Here is a 16,331-nt window from a genome sequence, read left to right as displayed (position 1 = left end):
TCACAAACTAGTGAACCAGATTGAAGAAAGAATTAAAGAACAGACTGCTGAAGAGGCCAATGTGAAGCAAGTCAAAAGAAAGTGGGAGGAAAACGGTTATAAGAATCACCAATACAACAACAACAGCAATTACAACAATAATCGCAACAATTATCCCAACAATCGCAACATCAATCGCAACTACAACAAATGGCCCAACAACAACAACAACAACAACAACAATAGCAACTACAACAATCATCCCAACAACAATAATAACCGCAACAACAACAACAATCAGAAGCAGCTATGCCAAAGGTGTGAAAAGTATCACTCGGGGTTCTGCACCAAATTTTGCAACAAGTGTAAAAGAAATGGTCATAGCGCGGCGAAGTGTGAGGTCTACAGACCAGGGGTTAATAGAACGAAAGGAACAAATGGTGTCGGAACGAGTAATGGCGGAGCAAGTAGTGTCGGATCAAGTTATGCCAATGTAGTTTGTTATAAATGTGGAAAACCGGGCCACATTATTAGAAATTGCCCAAACCAGGAGAACACGAATGGACAAGGCCGCGGAAGAGTTTTCAATATTAATGCGGCAGAGGCACAGGAAGACCCAGAGCTTGTTACGGGTACGTTTCTTATTGACAATAAATCTGCTTACGTTTTATTTGATTCGGGTGCGGATAGAAGCTATATGAGTAGAGATTTTTGTGCTAAATTAAGTTGCCCATTGAAGCCTTTGGATAGTAAATTTTTACTCGAATTAGCAAATGGTAAATTAATTTCAACAGATAATATATGTCGGAATCGAGAAATTAAACTGGTTAGCGAAACATTTAAGATTGATTTGATACCAGTAGAGTTAGGGAGTTTTGATGTGATAATCGGTATGGACTGGTTGAAAGAAGTGAAAGCAGAGATCGTTTGTTATAAAAATGCAATTCGCATTATACGAGAAAAAGGAAAACCCTTAATGGTGTACGGAGAAAAGGGCAACACGAAGCTACATCTTATTAGTAATTTGAAGGCATAAAAACTAATAAGAAAAGGTTGCTATGCTGTCCTAGCACACGTTGAGAAAGTACAAACTGAAGAAAAGAGCATCAATGATGTTCCCATTGCAAAAGAATTTCCCGATGTATTTCCGAAAGAATTACCGGGATTACCCCCACATCGATCCGTTGAATTTCAAATAGATCTTGTACCAGGAGCTGCACCAATAGCTCGTGCTCCTTACAGACTCGCACCCAGCGAGATGAAAGAATTGCAAAGCCAATTACAAGAACTTTTAGAGCGTGGTTTCATTCGACCAAGCACATCACCGTGGGGAGCTCCTGTTTTGTTTGTCAAGAAGAAAGATGGTACATTCAGGTTGTGTATCGACTACCGAGAGTTGAACAAACTTACCATCAAGAACCGCTACCCACTACCAAGAATCGACGACTTATTTGATCAACTACAAGGCTCGTCTGTTTATTCAAAGATTGACTTACGTTCCGGGTATCATCAAATGCGGGTGAAAGAAGATGATATTCCAAAGACTGCTTTCAGAACACGTTACGGTCATTACGAGTTTATGGTCATGCCTTTTGGTTTAACTAATGCACCAGCTGTGTTCATGGACCTTATGAACCGAGTGTGTGGACCATACCTTGACAAGTTTGTCATTGTTTTCATTGATGACATACTTATTTACTCAAAGAATGACCAAGAACACGGTGAACATTTGAGAAAGGTGTTAGAAGTATTGAGGAAGGAAGAATTGTACGCTAAGTTTTCAAAGTGTGCATTTTGGTTGGAAGAAGTTCAATTCCTCGGTCACATAGTGAACAAAGAAGGTATTAAGGTGGATCCGGCAAAGATAGAAACTGTTGAAAAGTGGGAAACCCCGAAAACTCCGAAACACATACGCCAGTTTTTAGGACTAGCTGGTTACTACAGAAGGTTCATCCAAGACTTTTCTAGAATAGCAAAACCCTTGACTGCATTAACGCATAAAGGGAAGAAATTTGAATGGAATGATGAACAAGAGAAAGCGTTTCAGTTATTGAAGAAAAAGCTAACTACGGCACCTATATTGTCATTGCCTGAAGGGAATGATGATTTTGTGATTTATTGTGACGCATCAAAGCAAGGTCTCGGTTGTGTATTAATGCAACGAACGAAGGTGATTGCTTATGCGTCTAGACAATTGAAGATTCACGAACAAAATTATACGACGCATGATTTGGAATTAGGAGCGGTTGTTTTTGCATTAAAGACTTGGAGGCACTACTTATATGGGGTCAAAAGTATTATATATACCGACCACAAAAGTCTTCAACACATATTTAATCAGAAACAACTGAATATGAGGCAGCGTAGGTGGATTGAATTGTTGAATGATTACGACTTTGAGATTCGTTACCACCCGGGGAAGGCAAATGTGGTAGCCGATGCCTTGAGCAGGAAGGACAGAGAACCCATTCGAGTAAAATCTATGAATATAATGATTCATAATAACCTTACTACTCAAATAAAGGAGGCGCAACAAGGAGTTTTAAAAGAGGGAAATTTAAAGGATGAAATACCCAAAGGATCGGAGAAGCATCTTAATATTCAGGAAGACGGAACCCGGTATAGGGCTGAAAAGATTTGAGTACCAAAATTTGGAAATATGAGAGAAATGGTACTTAGAGAAGCTCATAAAACCAGATACTCAATACATCCTGTAACGGGGAAGATGTACAAGGATCTCAAGAAACATTTTTGGTGGCCGGGTATGAAAGTCGATGTCGCTATATACGTAGGAGAATGTTTGACATGCTCTAAGGTCAAAGCTGAGCATCAGAAACCATCAGGTCTACTTCAACAACCCAAAATCCCGGAATGGAAATGGGAAAACATTACCATGGATTTCATCACTAAATTGCCAAGGAATGCAAGTGGTTTTGATACTATTTGGGTATTAGTTGATCGTCTCACCAAATCAGCACACTTCCTGCCAATAAGAGAAGATGACAAGATGGAGAAGTTAGCACGACTGTATTTGAAGGAAGTCGTCTCCAGACATGGAATACCAATCTCTATTATCTCTGATAGGGATGGCAGATTTATTTCAAGATTCTGGCAGACATTACAGCAAGCATTAGGAACTCGTCTAGACATGAGTACTGCCTATCATCCACAAACTGATGGGCAGAGCGAAAGGACGATACAAACGCTTGAAGACATGCTACGAGCATGTGTTATTGATTTCGGAAACAGTTGGGATCGACATCTACCGTTAGCAGAATTTTCCTACAACAACAGCTACCATTCAAGCATTGAGATGGCGCCGTTTGAAGCACTTTATGGTAGAAAGTGCAGGTCTCCGATTTGTTGGAGTGAAGTGGGGGATAGACAGATTACGGGTCCGGAGATTATACAAGAAACTACCGAGAAGATCATCCAAATTCAACAACGGTTGAAAACCGCCCAAAGTCGACAAAAGAGCTACGCTGACATTAAAAGAAAAGATATAGAATTTGAAATTGGAGAGATGGTCATGCTTAAAGTTGCACCTTGGAAAGGCGTTGTTCGATTTGGTAAACGAGGGAAATTAAATCCAAGGTATATTGGACCATTCAAGATTATTGATCGTGTCAGACCGGTAGCTTACCGACTTGAGTTACCTCAGCAACTCGCGGCTGTACATAACACTTTCCACGTCTCGAATTTGAAGAAATGTTTTGCTAAAGAAGATCTCACTATTCCGTTAGATGAAATCCAAATCAACGAAAAACTTCAATTCATCGAAGAACCCGTCGAAATAATGGATCGTGAGGTTAAAAGACTTAAGCAAAACAAGATACCAATTGTTAAGGTTCGATGGAATGCTCGTAGAGGACCCGAGTTCACCTGGGAGCGTGAAGATCAGATGAAGAAGAAATACCCGCATCTATTTCCAGAAGATTCGTCAACACCTTCAACAGCTTAAAATTTCGGGACGAAATTTATTTAACGGGTAGGTACTGTAGTGACCCGAACTTTTCCATGTTTATATATATTAATTGAGATTGATATTTACATGATTAAATGTTTCCAACATGTTAAGCAATCAAACTTGTTAAGACTTGATTAATTGAAATATGTTTCATATAGACAATTGACCACTCAAGTTGACCGGTGATTCACGAACGTTAAAACTTGTAAAAACTATACGATGACATATATATGGTTATATATATAGTTAACATGTTTTTATTATAAGTATGTATCTCATTAGGTATTTTAACAATGAGTTATATACATAAAAATGAGACTATTAATTTAAGAAACTCGAAAACGATATATATAACGATTATCGTTATAACAACGTCTTACTAGGTACATATGAATCATATTAAGATATTGATACACTTGGTTAATTATGTTAAATGATAAGTAAATATATTATTAAGTGTATTAACAATGAAATACATATGTAAAAATAAGACTACTAACTTAATGATTTCGAAACGAGACATATATGTAACGATTATCGTTGTAACGACATTTAACTGTATATACATCATACTAAGATATATTATATATCATAATATCATGATAATATAATAATTTAACATCTCATTTGTTATAATAATCAATGGGTTAACAACATTCAACAAGATCGTTAACCTAAAGGTTTCAAAACAACATTTACATGTAACGACTAACGATGACTTAACGACTCAGTTAAAATGTATATACATGTAGTGTTTTAATATGTATTCAAACACTTTTGAAAGACTTCAAGACACTTATCAAAATACTTCTACTTAATAAAAATTCTTACAATTACATCCTCGTTCAGTTTCATCAACAATTCTACTCGTATGCACCCGTATTCGTACTCGTACAATACACATCTTTTAGATGTATGTACTATTGGTATATACACTCCAATGATCAGCACTTAGCAGCCTATGTGAGTCACCTAACACATGTGGGAACCATCATTTGGCAACTAGCATGAAATATCTCATAAAATTACAAAAATATGAGTAATCATTCATGACTTATTTACATGAAAACAAAATTACATATCCTTTATATCTAATCCGTACACCAACGACCAAAAACACCTACAAACACTTTCATTCTTCAATTTTCTTCATCTAATTGATCTCTCTCAAGTTCTATCTTCAAGTTCTAAGTGTTCTTCATATATTTTACAAGTTCTAGTTACATAAAATCAAGAATACTTTCAAGTTTGCTAGCTCACTTCCAATCTTGTAAGGTGATCATCCAACCTCAAGAAATCTTTGTTTCTTACAGTAGGTTATCATTCTAATACAAGGTAATAATCATATTCAAACTTTGGTTCAATTTCTATAACTATAACAATCTTATTTCAAGTGATGATCTTACTTGAACTTGTTTTCGTGTCATGATTCTGCTTCAAGAACTTCGAGCCATCCAAGGATCCGTTGAAGCTAGATCCATTTTTCTCTTTTCCAGTAGGTTTATCCAAGGAACTTAAGGTAGTAATGATGTTCATAACATCATTTGATTCATACATATAAAGCTATCTTATTCGAAGGTTTAAACTTGTAATCACTAGAACATAGTTTAGTTAATTCTAAACTTGTTCGCAAACAAAAGTTAATCCTTCTAACTTGACTTTTAAAATCAACTAAACACATGTTCTATATCTATATTATATGCTAACTTAATGATTTAAAACCTGGAAACACGAAAAACACCGTAAAACCGGATTTACGCCGTCGTAGTAACACCGCAGGCTGTTTTGGGTTAGTTAATTAAAAACTATGATAAACTTTGATTTAAAAGTTGTTATTCTGAGAAAATGATTTTTATTATGAACATGAAACTATATCCAAAAATTATGGTTAAACTCAAAGTGGAAGTATGTTTTCTAAAATGGTCATCTAGACGTCGTTCTTTCGACTGAAATGACTACCTTTACAAAAACGACTTGTAACTTATTTTTCCGACTATAAACCTATACTTTTTCTGTTTAGATTCATAAAATAGAGTTCAATATGAAACCATAGCAATTTGATTCACTCAAAACGGATTTAAAATGAAGAAGTTGTGGGTAAAACAAGATTGGATAATTTTTCTCATTTTAGCTACGTGAAAATTGGTAACAAATCTATTCCAACCATAACTTAATCAACTTGTATTGTATATTATGTAATCTTGAGATACCATAGACACGTATACAATGTTTCGACCTATCATGTCGACACATCTATATATATTTCGGAACAACCATAGACACTCTATATGTGAATGTTGGAGTTAGCTATACAGGGTTGAGGTTGATTCCAAAATATATATAGTTTGAGTTGTGATCAATACTGAGATACGTATACACTGGGTCGTGGATTGATTCAAGATAATATTTATCGATTTATTTCTGTACATCTAATTGTGGACAACTAGTTGTAGGTTACTAACGAGGACAGCTGACTTAATAAACTTAAAACATCAAAATATATTAAAAGTGTTGTAAATATATTTTGAACATACTTTGATATATATGTATATATTGTTATAGGTTCGTGAATCAACCAGTGGCCAAGTCTTACTTCCCGAAGAAGTAAAAATCTGTGAAAGTGAGTTATAGTCCCACTTTTAAAATCTAATATTTTTGGGATGAGAATACATGCAGGTTTTATAAATGATTTACAAAATAGAAACAAGTACGTGAAACTACATTCTATGGTTGAATTATCGAAATCGAATATGCCCCTTTTTTTATTAAGTCTGGTAATCTAAGAATTAGGGAACAGACACCCTAATTGACGCGAATCCTAAAGATAGATCTATTGGGCTTAACAAACCCCATCCAAAGTACCAGATGCTTTAGTACTTCGAAATTTATATCATATCCGAAGGGTGTCCCGGAATGATGGGGATATTCTTATATATGCATCTTGTTAATGTCGGTTACCAGGTGTTCACCATATGAATGATTTTTATCTCTATGTATGGGATGTGTATTGAAATATGAAATCTTGTGGTCTATTATTATGATTTGATATATATAGGTTAAACCTATAACTCACCAACATTTTTGTTGACGTTTTAAGCATGTTTATTCTCAGGAGATTATTAAGAGCTTCCGCTGTCGCATACTTAAATAAGGATGAGATTTGGAGTCCATGCTTGTATGATATTGTGTAAAAACTGCATTCAAGAAACTTATTTTGTTGTAACATATTTGTATTGTAAACCATTATGTAATGGTCGTGTGTAAACAGGATATTTTAGATTATCATTATTTGATAATCTACGTAAAGCTTTTTAAACCTTTATTGATGAAATAAAGGTTATGGTTTGTTTTAAAATGAATGCAGTCTTTGAAAAACGTCTCATATAGAGGTCAAAACCTCGCAACGAAATCAATTAATATGGAACGTTTTTAATCAATAAGAACGGGACATTTCATGGTGTGCAGTTGTGGTTGCAAAAGTTCAATTTGTTTTCTCTTCGATCAAACCCCAATCAAACCATTGAACCCATATAACCTGCTACAGTGACTGCTTTTGTTTCTGTTTTCTAAGATGATTTACGACTAGGAAGTAATATGATAATGATGATCAAACAGCTATCCTTCTGTTGTGATTTCGATTACAGCTAATTAAAGTAAAAGGCGTCTGTTTCTAATTATATCTAAAGGTTACAAACTCAGTGTTTCTAACGGGCCATTTAAAACAACCTAATCTATATGGGCTTATCGTATTGGGCTGTGATTAGTGATTGGGCCAAGCTTTGGTGGGAAGGATACTGGACTAGAAACACAAAACGAGTTAAATGAATTTAAGGAGTAAATTAAATCATAAAAACAGCAGGTGGATTAATGGTTAGGGTCGTTTGGGATGGGGAACGTGAGGTCACGGGTTCGAGCCCTGTCTGGGACATTTTGTTTTTGGAAAAGCTTTTTAAGGTGGTATTTCATTATTATTATTATTATTATTATTATTATTATTATTATTATTATTATTATTATTATTATTATTATTATTATTATTATTATTATTATTATTATTATTATTATTATTATTATTATTATTATTATTATTATTATTACTACTATCATTATTATTTTTATTAAAACTACCTTTATATCAAAAATTAATATTTTTACTAAAGATTATTTAAATCTCAGTTAGGTTTGTATTATTATTATGAACATTATTTATATAAATACTTACATATAACAAATTATTGGTTTTTAATATAATACTAAACATATATTTATATATATAGATATATTAATATGACTAAATGAATAAATATTAATTATTTTAAAAGTATATATACAGAATAGATATATATATATATATATATAATTATATATATATATATATATATATATATATATATATATATATATATATATATATATATATATATATATATATATATATATATATATATATATATATATATATATATATATATATAACATATAACTTAAGATATAATACATATAAAGAAAGTATATGTATTAAATAAAATTTAATATAAAAATAAATATAACTACAAACACATAAAAATTATATAATTAATAAATGAAATTATGAGATTTCCATTATATGTTTTAATATATATATAAATGATATAGGTTAGTGAATCCGAGGCCAAACCCTACACTTGTTCAAAGACGTCATATGTATTTTTACTACGAAATACAGTATAGTGAGTTCATTTGCTCCCTTTTACTCTTAACATTTTTGGGACTGAGAATACATGCACTGATTTTATAACTGCTCTATTAAATGCTTTTGAAATATATTTTGAACTGAGAATACATGAAATGCTTTTATAAATGTTTGACACAATATGACACAAGCAAAACATTCCTCGAATGAATTATTATGCAGACAGAAGTTCTGTGGATTATTATTGAATTAGTTGGACGTTATAATTGCCACTAATTGTTGTGAATATTTCCCCTGATTATTATTGCTTGGTAACTTAAGAATTAGGTGTGACGACCCGGAAATTTTCGACCAAATTTAAACTTAATCTTTATGTGATCTCGACACGATAAGCAAAGTCTATTAAACCGAGTCTCAAAATGTTTGAACTATTTTTCATGAATGCATTTGACCTTCGATTGCTCTCGACAATTCACGAACAATTAATTGTAAATATATATGTGTGTATGTATATATAAATAATAATTCGAAATATAATTTGAAGTATTATATGTTGTTGTTATTAAAAGTTAATAAAATAAAAATAGGATATTATAATAATTATTATTTAAAATATATCTCTATATATAAATAAAGTATATTAAAAATAAATATCAAATTATTGTAATACTCGTTTGATGTTTCGATTGATATTAAGCAAGTTAAATTTAAACTTATATGATTTTAAAATAAACGGTGATCAAAAAATGAATTTTATAAATTTTAGGCTTATTAATAATATATTTAGAATTTGTTTGTTAAATTTTAAAACTTTTTATATTTTACTTGGGGGTTGGGAGTGAATAATTAATGTAATTTTTATTTAATAATTTATGATTGAATTTTATACCATAATGACCAAAATAAATAAATATAGTTAATTTAAAAATATGGGATTTTTCTGAACACTTTTATCCGCCACTGATTTCGCACGATACACAGTCCGTGGAAACTGTCGGTAATAAGAATCCAATATTCATGGTTGCTACTGTTTCTCATGCACGTTCTTTACAATATATTGATTACTTAATTATTATTATATTATTATTAATTTGTTTTTGCTGACTTTCTAATACAACACACATGCATAATATATTGTACATATAATTGATGACCCACTCTTCTTTTCACATTCAGAATAACCATCGATCAACATTCTTTCTTTTTGATGTTTTCATGAATTCACCCAACCAAGCCAAACTATATTAATGATATTTTTTTTATCCGTTAGTTCATATAACACAAACACACCTAGATCATCAAACTACTTCTACTTCTTTTATGCTTCATGTTACTGTTTTTATGTTGTTAAATTAACCACCACTTTTCACGATTATAAAACATCATTTTAAAACCCAATAAAAAATGCTCGATCAACCCACCCTCCACCACTATACTCGACAATCACCACCAACCGATACCTTCTCCACGCCACCATCTTGTCACCTTTACAAACCACCATGATCAACCACTACTTCATCTTGAATCATCATTTGAATCATTAGTTCTTGTTTGTTACAGTAAATCGAAAACTCACTTGCAGTTACTATTTATCATCATCATCATTCGAGAATTTCTATTTACATGCTCACTATATTCGATTCCTATTTTCATTCAAACCAAGACCTCCGTTAAACCACATCTCCGGTCACCATCTCCAATCACCACTACCACCATCTACGGTGCATCATCACCAACTTTGTACCATCATCACCAACGTAACCTATCACCACTGCATGTTGTTGCTAAACCGTTTATGTTACTATTTTCTTTACAGTTGAACAGACCCACAACCACTTTTGTTCTAGTTTTAAAGTTACAAAACCGCCATCTATTCTGTTTTATGGAGCTTCGGTCAAACACCCAAGAACACCATCTTTATCGGTTGGTTACAGCCCATATATTCCGGTTATCAACACCACAAAACCACCGTAAACATCACTGTAAAACCCTTTTATAACTACTACTGTAGCTACGCTTATGTTTCATTCTGAACTGCTGCAAACTTGCTATTTTTTTCTGTTTTGATTAAACACGCGAAGATGATGAGGCATGATGATGAAGAAGATGAATAGTGAATATTTTTCTCCTTTTCCTGTTTCCGGTTCTAGCTTTAATCGATAACATACATTATAATTTTTGGACTGCTATGTATGGATTAAATGTTGTGGGCTTTTAGGAATTGTGATGCTGCAGCCCATTTAGAATAGTGGACTCTTAATTAGGCTAGTTTTATGATTGGGCCGATGGGTATTGCTTGTTGGGTCTAAAAGATAAAGATAGAAATAGGAAAATGATAAATGAATATGAAGATCAAAATGAAATGGTGTTACAGTGAAGAGAATTGATGGTGAGATTAATGATGATTCCGGTGAGTTAGGATAATAATAAAGGTGTTGATTATGATTACATGGATTTATGATCGAATAAATAAAGAAGAGGAAGAAGATCAGTTAAAAATAGGATATGTATGTATTATTACGTGTAATATTAGAAAGAAAACGGATGGAAGAGTGGTTAAGTGTGTTGCGGGTATGCGAGAGGTCACGGGTTCGAGTCCCGTCGTGGGCAATTCTTTTTAGAAAAGCTTTTAAGGTAGTTTTAATTATTATTACTAATTATTGTTATTAATATGATAATTGTTATTATTTCCTAACATTTAGAAGTATAATTATTATTATTATTAATCTAATTAATAGTATTATCATTAAGTATTATTATTATAGTTATTATTATTATTACCAGTATTAGTATTAGTATTATTATTATTATTATTATTATTATTATTATTATTATTATTATTATTATTATTATTATTATTATTATTATTATTATTATTATTATTATTATTATTATTATTATTATTATTAGTATTATGAATAATAAGATGTTAATAATTTTGTTAAGATTATAATTGTAAAAAAATAAAAATTTTAAATATATATATTAAAATGAGAATGATTAAAATTATAATTAAGTTACTTAGTAAGTATTATTATTATTATCATTAATATTATTACTAATATTAATAAGATTATTAGTATTATCATTTAAATTATTATTAGTATTGTTTTTATTATTAAAATAATAATAATAATTATTATTATTATTATAATTATTATTATTATTATTATTATTTTTAATGTAAGTAGTATTATTATTGAAACTAAATTTTTTTATAAAAATTATCATTTTTATTATTAAAACTATCATTATTATTATTACTATTAGAATTATCATTATGTTTATCATTATTATTTTTATTATCATTTTTATTATTATTTCTACCACTAATATTATTATTTTTATCATTATTATTATTAGTATTATTAATATATCAAATAAAGATTTTCTATATAAAAATATATTGTGTACATAAAACATAACTATATTAATATGTTTGTAATAAATATTAATTATCTATTTAATGTATATAAAAATAAATATAGTTAATTTAGTTATTAATGAAACGTACAGGTTACTAAAATAACAATTAATAATAATACCTAAATTTGTTCGATTACCATTATATGTGTTAATATACATATAAATGATATAGGTTCGTGAATCGGAGGCCAACCTTGCATTGTTCAGTTTCGTCATATGTATTTTTACTACAAAATAAAGTATAATGAGTTTCATTTACTCCCTTTTTAAATGCTTTTGTAATATATATTTTTGGGACTGAGAATACATGCGCTGCTTTATAAATGTTTGATGAAATAGACACAAGTACTTAAAACTACATTCTATGGCTGGATTATTAAACCGAATATGCCCCTTTTTAGTCTGGTAATCTAAGAATTAGGGAACAGACACCCTAATTAACGTGAATCCTAAAGATAGATCTATTAGGCCCAACAAGCCCCATCCAAAGTACCGGATGCTTTAGTACTTCGAATTTATCATGTCCGAAGGGAGTCCCAGAATGATGGGGATATTCTATATGCATCTTGTTAAGGTCGGTTACTAGGTGTTCACCATATGAATGATTTTTATCTCTATGCAGTTTGCGAAATGCCTGATATGAGAATGATGTTTATGAAAATATGAAATCTTGTGGTCTATTAAAAATGATGGAAATGAATATTGATGATAAACCAATGAACTCACCAACCTTTTGGTTGACACTTTAAAGCATGTTTATTCTCTAGTATGAAAGAAATCTTCCGCTGTGCATTTGCTTATTTTAAAGATATTACTTGGAGTCATTCATGACATATTTCAAAAGACGTTGCATTCAAGTCGTTGAGTTCAATTAAGATTATTATTAAGTAAATGACAGATTAGGTCATTTATAGTTTAAATATTATGAAATGGTATGCATGCCTGTCAACTTTCGATGTAATGAAAGTTTGTCTTTTAAAAACGAATGCAATGTTTGTAAAATGTATCATATAGAGGTTAAATACCTCGTGATGTAATCATATGTTATTGTATTAGTCCTTATGGATTAGGACGAGTCGCTTCATGTGGTATCAGAGCGGTGGTCTTAGGGAACCAGATCTTACATTAGTGTGTCTAACTGATAGTTGCTTAGATGCATTAGTGAGTCTGGACTTCGACCGTGTCTGCATGTCAAAAGTTTTGCTTATCATTATTGTCGAAAATCACTTGCTTATCATTCTTAGTCTAGACACATCTTACTGCTTTGATTACATGAATAGTGTATAGACAAAAATTCATATCTTAGCGTATCTGATAATTCATATCTTATCGCATCTGTTACTGTAGACTTTGCTTGACATATTCTACAAATTCCTCTATAATCTACGAAATCTTTTAGAATATCATCTGGAGTCCGAAAATCATTTCATATCGAAAAATCCTTTACTCAATCATACGAAATGGAACTCGCTACTAGTTCAAGTTCTTCGGAATCCGACAGCTATTCCGACATGGATGTTCACCTAAGCTCCAGAAGCAGCGTCAACAGAATGAATCAACCAATCAGCCATCCCCAATTCATCTGATTGGTTCGTAATCGACTTAATCAATGGAGACGAGAAGAAGGCGATTCTTTCCACCAACCGAATTCACCTCTTGGTGATGAACCTGAAGCACTTATCGGCGAACCTATCTGAAACACCATTTTCAGCCTCATTTCCAGGGTAGCTCGACACGATTATATTCTATCCACAATTCTAGACCTTATTCATCCGCTCGTCTGAACCGACAATCATTCCAGAATAATGGAAGAAGTCAACGAACTTCGCGCTCGAGTAATCAATTTGGAGAATATGGTGCAAAACATACCCGCTTCAGCAACATCACCGGTACCAACAGTACCACCAACAACCCAAGTTTCAACATCACATGCCTCAACATCTTATTCTATACCTCAATGTAACGACCCGCACTTTTCCGATCGTTCTATACTTATGAGATTAATATTTACATAAATTAAACCTTACCAACATGATAAGCAATCCAAATTGTTGAGACTTATGTTTTTGAAAAGAGTTTTACACAACGTTTGACCGTCTAGTTTGACCGATGATATCACGAACTATACAATATATGATAATTATACATACATATTTAACATGATCTAAGGATGTTTTAATATCTCATTTTGTATTAATAACAAAAAGTCATAAGTATATTTTGAAACTACTAACTTAAGTTTTCAAAACAATAACCTACGTAACGTTATTTGACATAAATACTGATGATTTATAATGTTTATACATATATCGTATAAGTAATGTATTTAATCATTTTTAAAGGGCTTTTATACATAAAACAATATAAGTATATTTACAAAAGATAGTTATATTTGAATTCTCGTTCCGTTTCCTCAATAATCCTATACGTATATCTAGGGTACTATACACAGCTTCTAGAAGTATTTACTATTGGTATATACCAATAGAAATCTTCAATTATTGGAATAATATGTCATTCATGACATAATAAATTTTAACTTATCTTAGATATTTTCACTAAAAACCAAATTTTCAAGCCTATAAATAAGCACCATTTCTAACTCATTTTTACACATTCATTTTCCAAATTTTACTTCCAATTTTCACACACACTTGCAAGAACTCTCTCAACTTTTATTTTACTACTTCTTTCCAGCAACTTTACATTTTAAACTTGAGGTAAAAACTCTACTTCAACTCTTTTTCAATTCATATATTTAAAGCTATATATATAAGAGTTTATAAACTAGAACATAGTTTGAATGATTTCAAACTTGTTCGCAAACTAAATAGATCCTTCTAACTTAACTTTTAAAATACTTCAAGACCTGTAACATATCTTAATTATATGCTAACTTAACAAGGTATAACTTGGTTTTTCAAAGAACACCTTAAAAACTGAATTTACGACGTCGGAGTGCAACCGGGGGCTGTTTTGGGTTGGATAATTAAAAACCATCTTAAACTTTGAATTGGAGGTTTATTTTCTGGAAAAATGATTTTTACTATGAATATGATAACACATAAAAATTTCATGATTTAACTCAAAGTATAAGTATTTTTAGAAAAATAATCATTTGAGGTTGTTTACATGATGGAAAATGATTAACTTCATAAGTTTCACTAAAGTTTGACCTATGCCGTGTGATTTTGAATACAAACTAAGGTATTTACAGTTCATAGTCTTAAAGAGGGACTCGATCCAAGGAGATGGCAAGTTGAATCAACGAAAACGGAGTTGTAACGAAGAAACTATGACCGAAACAAAATCGGATATCCAAGACTAAGTTTAGCCACGAAAATAATTGGGAAAAAATTAAATAAATCACATCTTTTTAAGTTAACATGACATTTTATATATATGTACTTATAATTCAATTTTATATGGTTCAGGATCACCCGTAAACAACACGAGAAGATTAATCATAAGATCCCATGATTGTACGCAACACGTCATTTGACAACACCGGTACTTTATGTACGCAACACGTCATTTGACAACACCGGTACCATGGGTCAAGATTAATCTCGACCAATACATATACGATGGGGTTTTATTTATTTCGTTGGGGGTTTTATTTATTTCATTGCGGGTATATTAAACATCTAAAAATGAACCATTAAAATTGAATTACTAACAACGAACTGCTAACTACGGACTAAGGAATTATTCAAAGTATTAAAAGTATAACAAGTATATATATGTGACGTTTGTTTAAAAAGAAAAGGTATTGATATATTATATATGGATAGGTTCGTGATATCAACCAGAGACCAAGTCAAATTATATATATATCTTCAAGACGAAAGTGAGTATATAGTCCCACTTTTAAACTCTAAATATTTCGGGATGAGAATACATGTATTTTATGTTTTACGTTATGGACACAAGTAACTGAAAAATATATTCTACGTTGAGTTGTACCACTGGCATACTTCCCTGTAGCTTGGTAACTGTTATTTACAGCAGTATTGTAAACGCGAATCCTGTTGATAGATCTATCGGGCCTGACAACCCCAACCGGACTGGACGACCAGTATTCAACGGTTGCACAGTACTTCGTTTCGTGACTACACTTGGTACGGTGTAGTAAGATTTCATAATAAAGGGAATATGCGACGTGATTAAATGTTAAGTATGGTTACCAAGTGCTCAACCACTTAGAATATTTTTATTAAACTGTTTATATACGAAATCTTGTGGTCTATATATATATATTGCTGCCGGCATTAAACCTATATCTCA

Source organism: Rutidosis leptorrhynchoides, chromosome 8 (assembly GCF_046630445.1).
Source record: "Rutidosis leptorrhynchoides isolate AG116_Rl617_1_P2 chromosome 8, CSIRO_AGI_Rlap_v1, whole genome shotgun sequence".
Taxonomy (NCBI): domain Eukaryota; kingdom Viridiplantae; phylum Streptophyta; class Magnoliopsida; order Asterales; family Asteraceae; genus Rutidosis; species Rutidosis leptorrhynchoides.
The sequence above is the reverse complement of the archived record's forward strand: the minus strand, read 5'-3'. Positions refer to the sequence as shown.